At 40.3% G+C, this 16,101-nt stretch overlaps 2 pseudogenes; both read right to left on the bottom strand.

The window, feature by feature from the left end:
* Positions 1–204: 204 nt before the first annotated feature.
* Positions 205–4,452, bottom strand: LOC125888571 (extracellular calcium-sensing receptor-like; annotated as a pseudogene).
* Positions 4,453–11,104: 6,652 nt separating this feature from the next.
* Positions 11,105–15,814, bottom strand: LOC125888227 (extracellular calcium-sensing receptor-like; annotated as a pseudogene).
* Positions 15,815–16,101: the final 287 nt, after the last annotated feature.

Here is a 16,101-nt window from a genome sequence, read left to right as displayed (position 1 = left end):
ATGCAGCTCCTTTAAGGTGTAAATACAGTACGAAATACACTGATGACACACACACACACACACACACACACACACACAGAAATTAAAATTTATTGTTCTAACCACAATGGTTTATGTAATTGCTGATCAAGTTGTATTTAAAGCTGTTATCTCAAATTTATGTCAAAATTATAATGACATTTTCCATAATTATATTTTAAGTTTTCAAAATGATTTTGGTGCCCCCATCCCCATCATTTCCTTTTTTGTATTCTTCTCAGGTTTCAGTAAGATAATATAACATTTTGGAAAAAATATACAAAAGAGCAGTCCAAAACTGGAGGCCAGAATAGCAAATATCTCCACAGCAACACTGAACTTCCCAGGGGAGCTGACATATGCTGGAATAAAGGCAGTCCATACTGCACAGAATATCAGCATGCTAAACGTGATAAATTTGGCCTCATTGAAATTATCAGGCAGTTTCCGAGCCAGGAAAGCAAGAATAAAACATGACATGGCCAGAAGTCCGATGTACCCAAGAACAGCCCAAAAGCCTACAGCTGAACCCAGAGTGCACTCTAAGATGATTCTGTCCTTAAATTGTTTAAAGTTCTTGAATGGAAAAGGAGGTGAAATTGTTAACCAGAGGATACATATGATTACTTGTACAACAGTGAAAGCAAGAACAGTGAGCCTCTGCTGTGCAGGCCCAAACCATTTCATCACATTACTACCAGGAAGTGTTGCCCTGAAGGCCATTAACACCACTATAGTTTTCCCCAGCAAACATGAGATACAGAGAACAAATGTGATGCCAAATGCTGTGTGTCGCAGCATGCAGGACCATTCAGAGGGCCGGCCGATGAAGGTCAGAGAACACAGGAAACACAGTCAAGGAGAAGAGCAGCAGGAAGCTCAGCTCAGAGTTGTTGGCCCTGACAATAGGAGTTTTCCTGTATCTGAAGAAAATGAATGCCACAACAGCAGTGATGCATGTTCCCAGCAAGGACGCTGCAGTGAGCAGTGCTCCCATAATCTCTTTATATGATAGAAACTCGACCTCCTTCTTTACACAGGCATCTCTTCTCTCATTTGACCAGAACTCAGGGTGGCATCGCACACAGGTGATAGCATCTGAAAATTGATTTTGAAACACGTGTAAGCCTTGTCAGGTACATTTGATGTTTTTCTTTCTATAAGACATACATCACATAATTCCCATTAAATAAATGGAAAGCCTTAAGACAGTTTTACTTTTGGTTGTATTTGCTATGTTGTATTTCTTAACAACTAAGCACTGTAACATTGTTTTTTTTTTACAATTTCAATTTTCAGTCCAATTGTAAATACAATTTCTCCCAATCTCAATAACTGGAGTTTTAGAAAAAGAGATGTAAAAACCTCAACAGGTATGTATATATATATATATATATATATATATATATATATGTGTGTGTGTGTGTGTGTGTGTATATGTATATATATATATATATATATATATATTTTTTTTTTTTTTTAATACTATACCTGTAATGTTGCTTATCTCTCCCTCTGCACATCTTAAACAGTCATAGCAGCAGACAGGCTTTCCTTTCTGGAGAACCTTGCGAGTTCCTGGACAACACTTCACACTGCAAACTGACACAGGCACCTACATTAACAAAAGGATTAAAAGAAAATATGCTGGCATTCACGTTGACAAGGTACTGTCTTTTTTAGGTTCTGTTAAGCAGTTTGATGCGTCTTAAACAAGCATTATGACACAACACCTAGTGACATATACAATATTTAACTTTTAAAATAGACCATATGAACATTACAGTAGCTTACTTGTTGTGAGTTGTTTGCCCAAATTAAAGACTCATTTTGTAGATTCAGCTGTTTGTCTGCAGGTAAAGATGCATCATAAAAACCAACTGTGACAAAGTCCACAGTGCCATTTTCTGTTGGCTGCCAGTTTATAATTTCATATTTTGCTGCTGGGTCTCCATTCTCATTAAAGTAAATTTCCTCTCCTTCCTTTGTTTTGAAATGAATCCTTTTTATGTGTTGTAAAATCTAAAAAGACATGAATCAATGTAGATCATGATGTGACAAACAGCTTATAGGCCTGGTGGCAATACACTATGATCGTGATTTATTTATGAACTCACCGTATATGGATCTAGCTGTACCGTCATGTTACATGTTAAGTTACAACTAAGAATACTGTGAAGTGCGTGGGCCACAGCATACACTCCTTTATAGACATTGTTTAAGATAGGCATGAGTGACATATCAGTGAAGCTGTTCTGCACTCCAGTCAGATCCTCATGTCCAGTACATTCTCTGTGATTCTCTCTGGACAACTGTGACTGCTTAAACTTACAGCTGAATAATGTCTCCCAAAACTCTGTAAATAGTTCATTACCAGATGAACTGAGAGGCTTCACATCCAACATGAACTCTCTCATGCCACTGACATGTGCTTTGGGGATGGACAGGCCTATGGCACCATCCAGAATGTGATGTTTATCTATGGCTGCAGTTTCAGGATCAAAGATCCAGCTTTCACTACCGACCCACTGGTGCCCAGTCAAGTTGTAGTGAGACATCTCATGTATTAGCATGTCAATATCGGCAAGGGCGAGGAAACTGACAATCACCTTGGAAGTGGAAGCCTTGATTATGTCAATTATCTTTTGTAATTTGTCTGGTGGATCTGTTCTAAAGAAAGACACAGAGTACTCCAGACAGATGCCCAGCTGCTGGGCTGTTTCTGTAAATGTGGCCATGCCATTGTTCCCATAATCATCATTTGTTCTAATAGCTCCAACCCAAGTCCAACCAAAGTGCTTGACCAAATGTGCCAGGGCTCTGCTCTGGTAGGCGTCACTGGGTATTGTCCTGAGGAAGGATGGGTACTTGGTTTTATCACTGAGACAAGCACAAGTGGCAAAGGGGCTGATCTAGGAGAAAAAGAAAACAATATCCTGAGATAAATATTTGAAATGGAAAACATTTACACAGCACACTACAATGTGGAAACACTCAGAAATAATCATAATTGATAAATGGTAAATTTATTGTTAATAAAGGTCATTGATTTGTTTAATAACTTTACTGTTAAACAATGATATATTAAATAATTACTACTTACAACAATTGCCAATGCCAGATATATTTATTTTACAACTTTATCACTTCATGTCTTTTCTTGCCTATCTGAAAATGATGATCAACTTATTTATAAATCTTAAATAAATTGTTTGTCGAAAAAATATAACATCAGACAAGATAGCAGTAAGAGTTTGTTAATGGTTAATGGCTGTTTTTTAAATCGTCTATAAACATTATATAGTTGTCCAGTATAATGGTGCACTTTTTGTAGATGCCCTACACAATTTTTATTAACCATTTAACAAAGCAAAATCATCAGTTGCAACTGTATAATAAACATGCAAATGATGGGTATAAACACTCATAACCAATCAACAAAGTGTTACAAATATCTGGTCCATCAATATATATATTTTTTTTTTTTTGCAAATACTTTCTTAAGTGTTAAATATTTAAATCCTGAAGAAATACAAAATATGGTGGAGAAAAGTTACAATATTTGCAACAATACTGTTAAATTAACATAAATACTGCAGTGTTAATAATTAGTAAACAGTATTCAATTATCAATTCATTGTTGTTAACATTAAAATGAGTATTCACTAAAGTTAATCTCATTAATTCATTTTGAACAATCTTACCCACCACTGGGATATGAAAGCTTCCGATTACAGTAGCTATAGCCATGGAAGGAGAGGAAGAGGCCTCTCCAATAATGGCCTGCACTTGAGCTGGTCTGGTACATGGTGCTTTCGAGGGTGCAGATAACACCTCATTACCATTAGTCAAAGCCAGTGTAACCCTCACAGCTCTGACCATGGACTGACAGGCATCATAGATCTTATAGCCCAGAGAGACGCCAGGCAGCAGGTCTGTCCTGTTATTAATCTCCACTATGGCAAAGCGCATAGCCTGGGCAAGCTGGAAAGCTCTTAAATTCAAACTAGATGTTGATAGATATAAATATTGGAATTGCATACAATTTATTATTGGAATTCAAACAGTAGCACAGGAAACCAAAGCATTTAATTGTATTACATAAAAAAGACAATATTTCTTGTTTTAATATTCAATTTGATATATATTATTATGTTATTAGCAGTATTTGTACCTGTTTTGTATCTTCATGAGTTTCCACATATAAATCAAAATCAAAATCGATTTCTACAGTATAATTTACCGGGTGCATTGCAGTGGCAGTGGCTTGTGCATGTAGTTGTCCTGTCTGGTTTTCCAGCTGCTGTGGAAAGAGAGGATTCCCCCTAAGATAATGTCTCCACCATTAGATAGCTGGGGGTTCTCAGGATCCCCTCTCTGTCTGCACACCAGCTCCTCACACTGAGAGACAGACACCACCAGCAATAGTTGTAAGATTGGCCAACACTTCTCTGGCCACCTCTGCACAGACACCATATTGTCTAAGAGACTTAAACCACGGGGTGAGTTTATATGTACCTTCATGTGCATTAAATATTTACACCCATATTTATACAATTCGGTGCAGCCTTTACAAAAAAATAAATAGAACATAAGAGCAGTGATGATTTATCTCTGAGGACCTACAAGGTGGGGCAAGAAGAAGGTGTCCCAACAACAAACAGTTTCTGGCCATTGCCTATTCTGAATAACTTAAATGCATATCTTATCGCATAAGAATACTCAGTTGTGCTCTCAACATTGTTTTTTTAATAATCCTTTAACATTATGGAGATGCATTTATACTTGAATTGATAATTGTAATTTTAAAAATTTAAAAATAATGCAGGCTAAACGTGATGAAAAATTTAGAAAATAAGAATCATTAGGGAAACTGAAATGCCCCACAACAGTACTGTTAACATTACATTAACGGTAATGCTTTTTGTTATGTTTGCCTGGAGTGGATCATATGTTTAGTCATTTGTGTGTGTGTGTGTGTGTGTGTGTGTGTGTATGGATCTTTCTGTCTGCAGCTAATCTCAAATACTGTACAGTGATTCAAAATTGTTGGAAAAACTGTTTCATTGACTCATTTAAACCATCACTGACTCCTCACTCCTCTTCAGCGGCTGGTTGGTGTTGCAAAGTTTCTGAAGAACTTGAACTTACCTTCAAACAAAAAGCCTAACTTAGTCTGTTGTAGGCCACACGTAAGCCTTTATTGTAGTTAAAAAACTGACATCCATAGGATTGTTTGGTCTTATTTTGAACCAGAGCACCTGCAGATTAATTTTATATCTGATAGTATGTTACGATCCACTAAAGTGAGGCAGGATACCATATGAATAAGTCATTTTTTTGTCATTTTTGACACTATCTTGACGGTAAGTGAGCAGGATGGGGCCAATTCCATTGAGTGCTACTGCACTGTGTTCCAGTCACCGTGGCTGCAACCTAGTTTTGTTACATCCACCACATGGTGCTTCAACCCAAAGTAAGTGAATAGGCTATGTAGTTAAACATTTTAATTTTTGTATTTTTAAAAAAAATTTCATTGTTGTTATTTCCTACTTTGATGTACCGTGGCCTACAGACAAAGCTAATGCTGTTAAAAGTTCAGTCATGAATGACATGGATCAAAGATTTGTGGCTGTGTTTTAAAAATGCGTTCATCCTCATAATTATATTGTATCTAAATTTTACATACAGTGAACTCAGTCTGCTTTGTGCAACACACCACAGTTTCATCAAAAATAAATTAGTTACATATTTTTCTTAGCTTGTTAGACTCTTCTGAAATGTGCTCCACCACATCTGCTGGAATCATTAATCGTCTAGCATGGCAGCGATCAGCCTTTATCTGCATCTGAGTGCACTTTTCTAGTTTTGTTTTGACTTGTTTTAAGTGCCTCTTGGGGGCAGTGAAAGAAGTGTTACATACAACATTATCACCTGAAAAACCTCTTGGGTTTGTCTCAGGTTGTGCTCAGCAGAGAAGGAGAACTGCTGACCCAAACTGAGGATATCGTTGGGCAGTGGAGGGAGCACTTTGAGGAACTCCTGAACTTGGCTGTCATATCAACTGTGGAGGAGGCAGAGCCTGCAGTGGCAAGGCGCCAGGTGTTGATGAGATTCGCCCTGAGATGCTGAAGGCTCTGGTTTGGCTGTTGTGGCTGACATGCCTTTCCAGTGTCGCGTGGAGTTCGGGTATGATGCCTGCACCTTTGCAGCCCGGGGTGGTGGTCCCCATAATTAAAAAAAGGGGACCACTGCTAAGCCTCCTGGTTAAAGTTTCTCCAGGGTGCTGGAAAGGAGGCTCCGACTGATTGTTGAACTTTGGATTCAGGAGGAGCAATGTGGATTCCATCCTGGCTGTCGAACAGTGGACGAGCTCTTAACCCTTGTAAGGCTGCTGGAGGGGTCATAGGATTTTGCCCGACCAATCTATTTGTGTTTTGTGGACTTGCAGGACTATGGGGTACCAGGCTCATTGCTACCAGACATCCAGTCCCTGTATGACCAAAGTGAGAGCTGCGTCTGCATAATCAGCGCAGAGTCAAACACGTTCTTAGTGGGTGTTGGCCTCTGCCAGGGTTGTCCCTTGTCATAGACCATGTTTGTGATATTCATAGACAGGATCTCAAGGCACAGCTGGGGAGAGGAAGGGGTTCAGTTTGGGGACCTCAGAATTATATCTCTGCTTTTTGCAGATGATGCGGTTCCATTGGCTTCATCACACCATGACCTCCAGCATGCACTGGGGCAGTTTGCAGCAGAGTGTGAAGTGGTCGGGATAAGAGTCAGTACCTCCAAATCTGAGGCCATGGTTCTCTGCCAGAAATCGGTGGATTGCCCCCTCCAGGTTGGCAGAGAGTTACTGCCTAAAGTGAGATAGTTCAAGTATTTTGGGTTCTTGTTGCCGAGTGAGGGTAGAATGGAGAATGAGATGTATTGGCAGTTTGGTAGGGCTTCTGCAGTGATGTGGGTGCTGTGCTAGATTGCAGATACAAGCAGCGGAAATACGTTTTCTCCATTGGGTGGCTTGGCTCAGCCTTAGAGATGGGGTAAGGTGCTCGCACATCCAGAAGGAGCTCGGAGTAGAGCTGCTGCTCCGTTGCATAGAAAGGGGTCAGTTGAGGTGGTTTGGGCATCTGATCAGGATGTCTCCTGGGCATCTCCCATTGGAGGTGTTCCAGGCATGTGCCACTGGTAGGGAGCCCCGGGGCAGACCCAGGACATGCTGGAGGGATTTCATATGTCATCTGGCCTGGGAACGCCTTGGGGTCCTCCAGGAGGTGCTGGAAAACATTGCTGAGGAGAGGGACATCTGGGGTGCTCTGCTTGGACTGCTGCCTCCGTGACCCGGCCCCAGGTAAGCGGATGACAATGGATGGATGAATGGATGGATGGCAGCAGGGAAACAAGCATTACATGGAACATTGTCACCTTATAAAGTTTTATGGCTATTGTACCTGATCAATGTAAGTCCGACATTGATTCTCCTTTTCAGCTCTGTTTTGGTCTCCACCAACTGTTTAGCTGCCAAATACTTGACTGTGTCCACTACGCAGTTGCTAACTTTACCTGTCTGTTGGTGCTTGGGCAGGTAAATGAGGCTGTCAAGCGGAAAAAGGAAACCTTTTGGCCTTGGCTGGTCCCAGGGTCTCATGAAGCAACAGAGAAGTACTGGGAGGCAAGAGGGGCTGCCCCCACAATGATTGCCAGAACAAAAATCAGAGTGTGGGAGGAGTTCGGGGAGGCTAGATAGAAGGGCTTTCGGTCAGCCTCAGGAAAGTTCTGGCAAACCGTTAGAGAACTCCGGAAGGGAAAACAGGGCTTGGCACATTGCTGTTGTTGGCATGAGAAGTGTGGATCTAAACTGAAGAGATTGTTAAATGGTGGAGAGAGCACTTTAAATAACTCCTGAACCCAACCAACATGTCCTCTGTGGAGAAGGCACACTTTGAAGATTAGAGGAACACTTCACACATATCCCTGGTAGAAATCAGATAGTCAAGAAGCTCCTCAGTGGCAAGGGGCCAGGTTTGGTTGACATTAGCCTGAGATGCTGAAGGATCTGGACTGATATTGGCTCACACACCTCTGTAGTATTGCATGGAGTTAGGGACAGTGCTTGCGCAGTGGCAGACTGGGAAGGTGGTTCCCAATTTCATAGAAAGAGACCAGTAATTGTGCTCCAATTATCAGGTTTATTCACACTGCTCAGCATTCATGACAAATATTATTGCAGGGTGCTGGAAACAAGGCTCTGACTGACTGATATCCATGGGGACCAATGTGCACTCTGTCTTGGCAGTGTAACATAAGTTTTATGGACTTGGAAAAGGCTTAGGACTGTGTCCCCAAGTCAGTCCTGTGGGGGTACTGCAGGAGTGTAGGGTACTAGGACCCTTGCTACAAGTCATTAGTTTTTTTATAGAACCAAAGTACTCTACAAATCAAACAAACAAAAGTTCAGTTCCAGATTTACATATTTAGTTCAGAAAGTACTTTGCAATTTCCATCATAATTAGAGTGGCTCTATGCAAACTTCAGAACGTATGACATCAGGACAGCTAGCAGCTAGCAGTGCTCACTCCATAAACAGCACTAGACAACATCAACATTGCTGACAGAGCTAACAGTCTTAACCCAAGACCCAGACACAGAGGGTGGACACTATGCTTCCACGATGACGCCATCCCGATAGTAGCACCAACTGTCATATGTGCGCAATGCAAAGCAGCTGCGATGAATAGGCCACTGGGATACACAAATACACTAACATGCACACACGAACTGGCTTTCCACAACAAACCACAGAGAAGCTCTAATTAAAACACACACAAGAGGTAGTGTGACTGTGTTCTCTGCTCAGGATGCCAATACTTGACTATATTTTGCCATAGCAAATGGTGGCATGCTATATTATAGCATGAATGTTGCATACAGAACCTTTTATAATTTCTGACCTTGTGATTTGCATTGGCTGCATATAAATGCCTCAATCTCTCTGTTCTCCCTCCCTGACTGTGACCAAAGAAGCCTCAGAATGAATAGACTGAAAACAAGATGACTGCAATATTTCCAGGGATTTCTTATTTCCCTATACCCAATGAATTTGGAGCAATTTCAAATTCACTCAAATTAAATACATTTTTTCCACACTGGGGCTTTAACCTTGATATGCTTTTCAAAGATTGTGCATACATTTATGAAGCGTACTTCAGAATTATGTGTCAGAATACGTTTGGCATATTTGATGCAATGGATTTTTAAATAATAATATTGTTTTTTGTGTTTGGTTAAAAATGGCATGCTTTTGAAATCAGATTAAATACAAGGCTATCATTTCTAAAATTGACATGTCACCTTTTAGGCCTTAGTTTTGTGTAGCATTGAATGTCACTACACTTGTATTGTTGCCTATATCTCCCACATCTTTTCAGTTGCTAAATGCTCTACTTTTTTAAGCAGATAGTTGCTAACTGTTGCTGGGCAGTTGAAGGGGGGCATCAAGCTAAAAGGAGAGGTCTTCTGGTCTTGGTTGTCTGGGGGTCTCCTGTAGCAACAGACATGTCAAGTACTGGGGTGCAAAAGCAATGGAAGTTGCCAAAGCACAAGCCTGGGTATAGAAAGAGTTTGAAGAGGCTTTGTTAGATGGACTTTTAGTGGGCCTCAATGAATATCTGGCAAACTACTTGGACTACTCAGGAAGAGCTCAAGAAGTTTGGCTCTGGCTATTTTTGGCAGAGGAGAAGAATTGCAAACCTGGACTGGGGATGTTGTTGAATGGTGCAAAGAGCATTTTGAGGACCTGCTGAACTCAACCAGCATGTTGTTTGTGAAGGAGGCAGAGTTCAAGACTCAGAAATAACCTCAAACATATCTTTGAGAGCTGTATCCCAGGTAGTCAAGAAGCTCCCTGATGGCAAAGTGCAAAGTGTGGATGAGATTTGCCCTGAGATGTTGAAGGATATGGACATTGTTGGGCTGTCTTGACTGACATGCCTCTTTAGTGTTGCATGAAGGTCTGGGACAGTACACAAAGTCATACAAATTCCCCTAGGTTTTAGCCTCTACCTCTTTGCCAAATTTGTTTGTGATTTTCATGGACAGGATTTCAAGGCACAGCCAATGGAAGCAGAGTCTGGAGTTGTGTTTCTGTTGTTTTAGATGATGTTTTTTCCTTTGGATTTACAAGACTGCTGAGCTAAGGGCTAAGCGATTGGAATTAGTCTGCACCTCTAGGTCTGAGGCCATGGTTTACTGCTGAAAGATGGTGGATTTAGCTTAGCCAGCAGTCTACGTTTCAGCCCTTACTGATGGTCATGAACTTTGGGTAGTGAGTGAAAGAATGAGATTGTGAATACAAGTGGCTGAAATGAGTTTCTGCTATAGGATGGCTGGTCTCACTCTTCGAGACTGGGTGAAGAACTCAGACATTTAGAGGGAGCTAAGAGTCAAGCCAATGCTTTCTTTTGATGTTTTCCAGGCATGTCCAACTGGTAGGAGACCCTGGGGAAGACCCGGAACATGCTGGAGTGAGTACATATCTCATCTCACCTGGGAACACTCGAAAAGGTTGTCTAAAAAAGGGACGCATGGACAGCCTTCCTTCGCCGGCTGCCACCATGATGTGGCACACAGTTAAAAAAAGGGATATAAAAGGTTAATGGTGAAAGTGAAGTACAGTGAAGTTGCAGTTTGCCCGTAGCCAGAGGGATGCAAGATTTTTTGTCCCCAAGAATGTTTCAAACAAGGCAGTACACCATTATATGAACAAAGAAGCTTAGTTCACAGCACACACAGAGGGGGCGTAACTTAATCTCTGCTTGAGATGCTGTTACTCGACTGTATCTTTGGAAAACGAATCGTTGTTTGCTTTTACATCAATGCTCTGAATGTTGCCTACAACTTCTTTAAACTGTATAGTGCAAAATACACACACACACACACACACACACACACACTCACACACACACAAATTAAAATATATAGTTCAAATCATAACATTTTGTATAATAATTGAGCAAGTTGTATTTAAAGCTGTTATCTCTAATTCCTATGTCAAAATTTTAAAAGCATTGTCTACAATGATATTTTATTTTGATGCCCCCTTCCCCATCATCTCCTTTTTTGTATTCTTCCCAGGTTTCAATAAGATAATATAACATTTTGGAAAAAATATACAAATGAGCAGTCCAAAACTGGAGGCCAGAATAGCAAATATCTCCACAGCAACACTGAACTTCCCAGGGGAGCTGACATTCATTCATTCATTCATCTTCTAACCGCTTCATCCTCTTGAGGGTCGCGGGGGGGCTGGAGCCTATCCCAGCTACATCGGGCGAGAGGCAGGGTACACCCTGGACAGGTCGCCAGACTATCGCAGGGCTGACACATAGAGACAAACAACCATTCACGCTCACATTCACACCTACGGACAATTTAGAGTTATCAGTTAACCTAGTCCCCAATCTGCATGTCTTTGGACTGTGGAAGGAAGCCGGAGTGCCCGGAGAGAACCCACGCTGACACGGGGAGAACATGCAAACTCCGCACAGAAGGGCTCCCACGCCCGGGATCGAACCGGCAACCCTCTTGCTGTGAGGCGAGAGTGCTAACCACCACACCACCGTGCCGCCCAGCAAAGGGCCACAGGCTGGATTCGAACCTGGGCCGCTGTGGCAACAGCCTTGTACATGGGCCGCCTGCTCTACCACCAAGCCACCGACGCCCCGGGAGCTGACATATGCTGGAATAAACGTGATCCATACTGCACAGAATATCAGCATGCTAAACGTGATAAATTTGGCCTCATTGAAATTATCAGGCAGTTTCCGAGCCAGGAAAGCAAGAATAAAACATAACATAGCCAGAAGTCCAATGTACCCAAGAACAGCCCAAAAGCCTACAGCTGAACCCAGAGTGCACTCTAAGATGATTCTGTCGTTAAATTGTTGAAAGTTCTTGAATGGAAAAGGAGGTGAAATTGTTAACCAGAGGATACATATGTTAACTTGTACAAAAGTGAATGCCAGAACACTGAGCCTCTGCTGTGCAGGCCCAAACCATTTCATCACATCACTACCAGGAAGTGTTGCCCTGAAGGCCATTAACACCACTATAGTTTTCCCCAGCAAACATGAGATACAGAGAACAAATGTGATGCCAAATGCTGTGTGTCGCAGCATGCAGGACCACTCAGAGGGCCGGCCGATGAAGGTCAGAGAACACAGGAAACAAAGAGTCGAGGAGAAGAGCAGCATGAAGCTCAGCTCAGAGTTGTTGGCCCTAACAATAGGAGTTTTCCTGTATCTGAAGAAAATGAATGCCACAACAGCAGTGATGCATGTTCCCAGCAAGGACGCTGCAGTGAGCAGTGCTCCCATAACCTCTTCATATGTTAGAAACTCTGCCTCCTTCTTTACACAGGCATCTCTTCTCTCATTTGTCCAGAACTCAGGGTGGCATCTCACACATATGATAGCATCTGAAAAATTATTTTGAAACAGGTGCAAGCCTTGTCAGGCACATTTGATGTTTTTCTCTCTATAAGACATACATCACATAATTCCCATTAAATAAATGGAAAGCCTTATGACAGTTTTATTTTTGGTTGTATTTGCTATGTTTTATGTCTTAACAACTAAGCACTGGAATATTTTTTTACAATTTCAATTTTCAGTCCAATTGCAATCACAATTTCACCCAATCTCAATAATTGCAATTTTAGAAGGAGAGATCCTTCCTTATATATATATATGCCTCAGCAGGCATATATGTATATATATATATATATATATGTGTGTGTGTGTGTGTGTGTGTGTGTGTGTGTGTGTGTAAACCTTTTTTTTTTTAAATATAATTTTAAAAGGACAAAATAATACTACACCTGTAATGTTGCTTATCTCTCCCTCTGCACATCTTAAACAGTCATAGCAGCAGACAGGCTTTCCTTTCTGGAGAACCTTGTGAGTTCCTGGACGACACTTCTCACTGCAAACTGACACAGGCACCTGCAAAAACAAAATGATTAGGTGACAAGGTACTGTCTTTTTTAGGTTCTGTTAAGCAGTTTGATGCATCTTATTATTATTATTATGACACAACACCGAGTGACATATATAATAATTAACTTTTAAATTAGACTATATGAACATTACAGTAGCTTACTTGTTGTGAGTTATTTGCCCAAATTAAAGACTCATTTTGAAGATTCAGCTGTTTGTCTGCAGGTAAAGATGCATCATAAAAACCAACTGTGACAAAGTCCACAATGCCATTTTCTGTTGGCTGCCAGTTTATTATTTCATACTTTGCTGCTGGGTCTCCATTCTTATTAAAGTAAACCTCCTCTCCTTCCTTTGTTTTGAAATGAATCCTTTTTATGTGTTGTAAAATCTAAAAAGACATGAATCAATATAGATCATTATCTGACAAAGAGCTTGTATGCCTGGTGGCAATACACCATGATCGTGATTTATTTATGAACTCACCGTATATGGATCTAGCTGTACCTTCATGTTACATGTTTTGTTACAACTAAGAATACTATGTAGTGCGTGGGCCACAGCATACACTCCTTTATAGACATTGTTAAAGATAGGCATGAGCGACATATCAGTGAAGCTGTTCTGCACTCCAGTCAGATCCTCATGTCCAGTACATTCTCTCTGATTCTCTGTGGATGACTTTGACTGCTTGAACTTACAGCTGAATAATGTCTCCCAAAACTCTGTAAATAGTTCATTACCAGATGAATTGAGTGGCTTCACATCCAATATGAACTCTCTCATGCCACTGACATGTGCTTTGGGGATGGACAGGCCTATGGCACCATCCAGAATGTGATGCTTATCTATGGCTGCAGTTTGGGGATCAAAGATCCAGCTTTCGCTACCTACCCATTGGTACCCAGTCAAGTTGTGGTGAGACATCTCACGTATTAGAATGTCAATATCGGCAAGGGCGAGGAAAGTGACAATCACCTTGGAAGTGGAAGCCTTGATGATGTCTATTATGTTTTGTAATTTGTCTGGTGGATCTGTTCTAAAGAAAGACACAGAGTACTCCAGACAGATGCCCAGCTGCTGGGCTGTTTCTATAAATGTGGCCATGCCATTGTTCCCATAATCATTATTTGTTCTAATAGCTCCAACCCAAGTCCAACCAAAGTGCTTGACCAACTGTGCCAGGGCTCTGCTCTGGTAGTAGTCACTGGGTATTGTCCTGAGGAAGGATGGGTACTTGGTTTTATCACTGAGACAAGCACAAGTGGAGAAGGGGCTGATCTAGGAGAAAAATATAAATATAAAAACTATATCCTGAGATAAATATTTGAAATATAATACATTCACACAACACTCTACAATGTGGAAACACTCAGAAATAATCATTATTGACATAATTAAATTTATTATTAATAATGGTTAGTGAATAGTTTAATAACTTCACTGTAAAACAATGATATTAAATAATTACTACTTACAACAACTGGCAATGCCAGAAATATTTATTTCACAACTTTATCACTTCATGTCCTTTTTTGTCTATCTGAAAATGATGATCAACTTATTTGTAAATCTTAAATAAATTGTTTGTTGAAAAAATATAACATCAGACAAGATAGTCATAAGACTTTGTTAATGGTTAATAATTGTTTTTTAAACCATCTATAAACATTATATGGTTGTCCAGTATAATGGTGCACTTTTTGTAGATGCCCTACACAATATTTATTAACCATTTCACAAAGTAAAATCATCAGTTGCAACTGTATAAAAAACATACAAATGATGGGTATAAGCACTTTAAAAACCAATTGACAACGTGTTACAAATATCTGGTCCATCAATATAATTTTTTTTGCAAATAATTTCTTAAATGTTAAATAGTTAAATCCTGAAGAAATACTGAATATGATGTATAAAAAATTCATAATGTCTGTAACAATAAACGGTTTAATGAGCATAAATATTAGCGTTATTAATAATTAGTAAACAGTATTTGAATATCAATTCATTGTTGTTAATATTAAAATGACTAAAGTTAATGTCATTCATTCATTTTGACAAATCTTACTCACCACTGGGATATGAAAGGATCCGATTACAGTAGCTATAGCCACGGAAGGAGAGGAAGAGGCCTCTCCAATAATGGCCTGCACTTGGGCTGGTCTGGCACAAGGTGCTTTCGAGGGTGCAGATAACACCTCATTACCATTAGTCAAAGCCAGTGTAACTCTCACAGCTCTGACCATGGACTGACAGGCATCATATATCTTATAGCCCAGAGAGATGCCAGGCAGCAGGTCTGTCCTGTTATTAATCTCCATTATGGCAAAGCGCATAGCCTGGGCAAGCTGGAAAGCTCTTAAATTCAAACTAGATGTTGACAGATATAAATATTGGAATGGCATACAATTTATTCTTGGAATTCAAACAGTAGTACAGGAAATCAAAGCCTTTAATGGTATTACACAAAAGAGGTAATATTTCTCATTTTAATATTCAATTTGATATATATTATTATGTTATTAACAGTATTTGTACCTGTTTTGTAACTTTAGGAACTTCCACATATAAATCAAAATCAAAATCGATTTCTACAGTATAATTTACCGGGTGCATTGCAGTGGCAGTGGTTTGTGCATGTAGTTGTCCTGTCTGGTTCTCCAGCTGTTGTGGAAAGAGAGGATTCCCCCTAAGAAAATGTCTCCATCATTAGATAGCTGGGGGTTCTCAGGATCCCCTCTCTGCCTGCACACCAGCTCCTCACACTGAGAGGCAGACACCATCAGCAACAGTTGTAAGAGTGTCCAACACTTCTCTGGCCACCTCTGCACAGACACCATATTGTCTAAGAGAGTTAAACCACAGGGTGAGTTTATATGTGCCTTAATGTGAATTAAAAATTTGCACCCGTATTTATACATTTTGGAGCAGCATTTACAAAAAAAATAAATAAATAGAACATAAGAGCAGTGATGATTTATCTCTGAGGACCTACAAGGTGGGGCAAGAAGAAGGTACCCAAACAATGAACAATTTCTGGCCATAGCCTATTCTGAATAACTTTACTGTATGTCTTATCAGA

This window comes from Epinephelus fuscoguttatus, linkage group LG5, assembly GCF_011397635.1.
Source record: "Epinephelus fuscoguttatus linkage group LG5, E.fuscoguttatus.final_Chr_v1".
NCBI lineage: Eukaryota > Metazoa > Chordata > Actinopteri > Perciformes > Serranidae > Epinephelus > Epinephelus fuscoguttatus.
The sequence above is the reverse complement of the archived record's forward strand: the minus strand, read 5'-3'. Positions and strand labels throughout refer to the sequence as shown.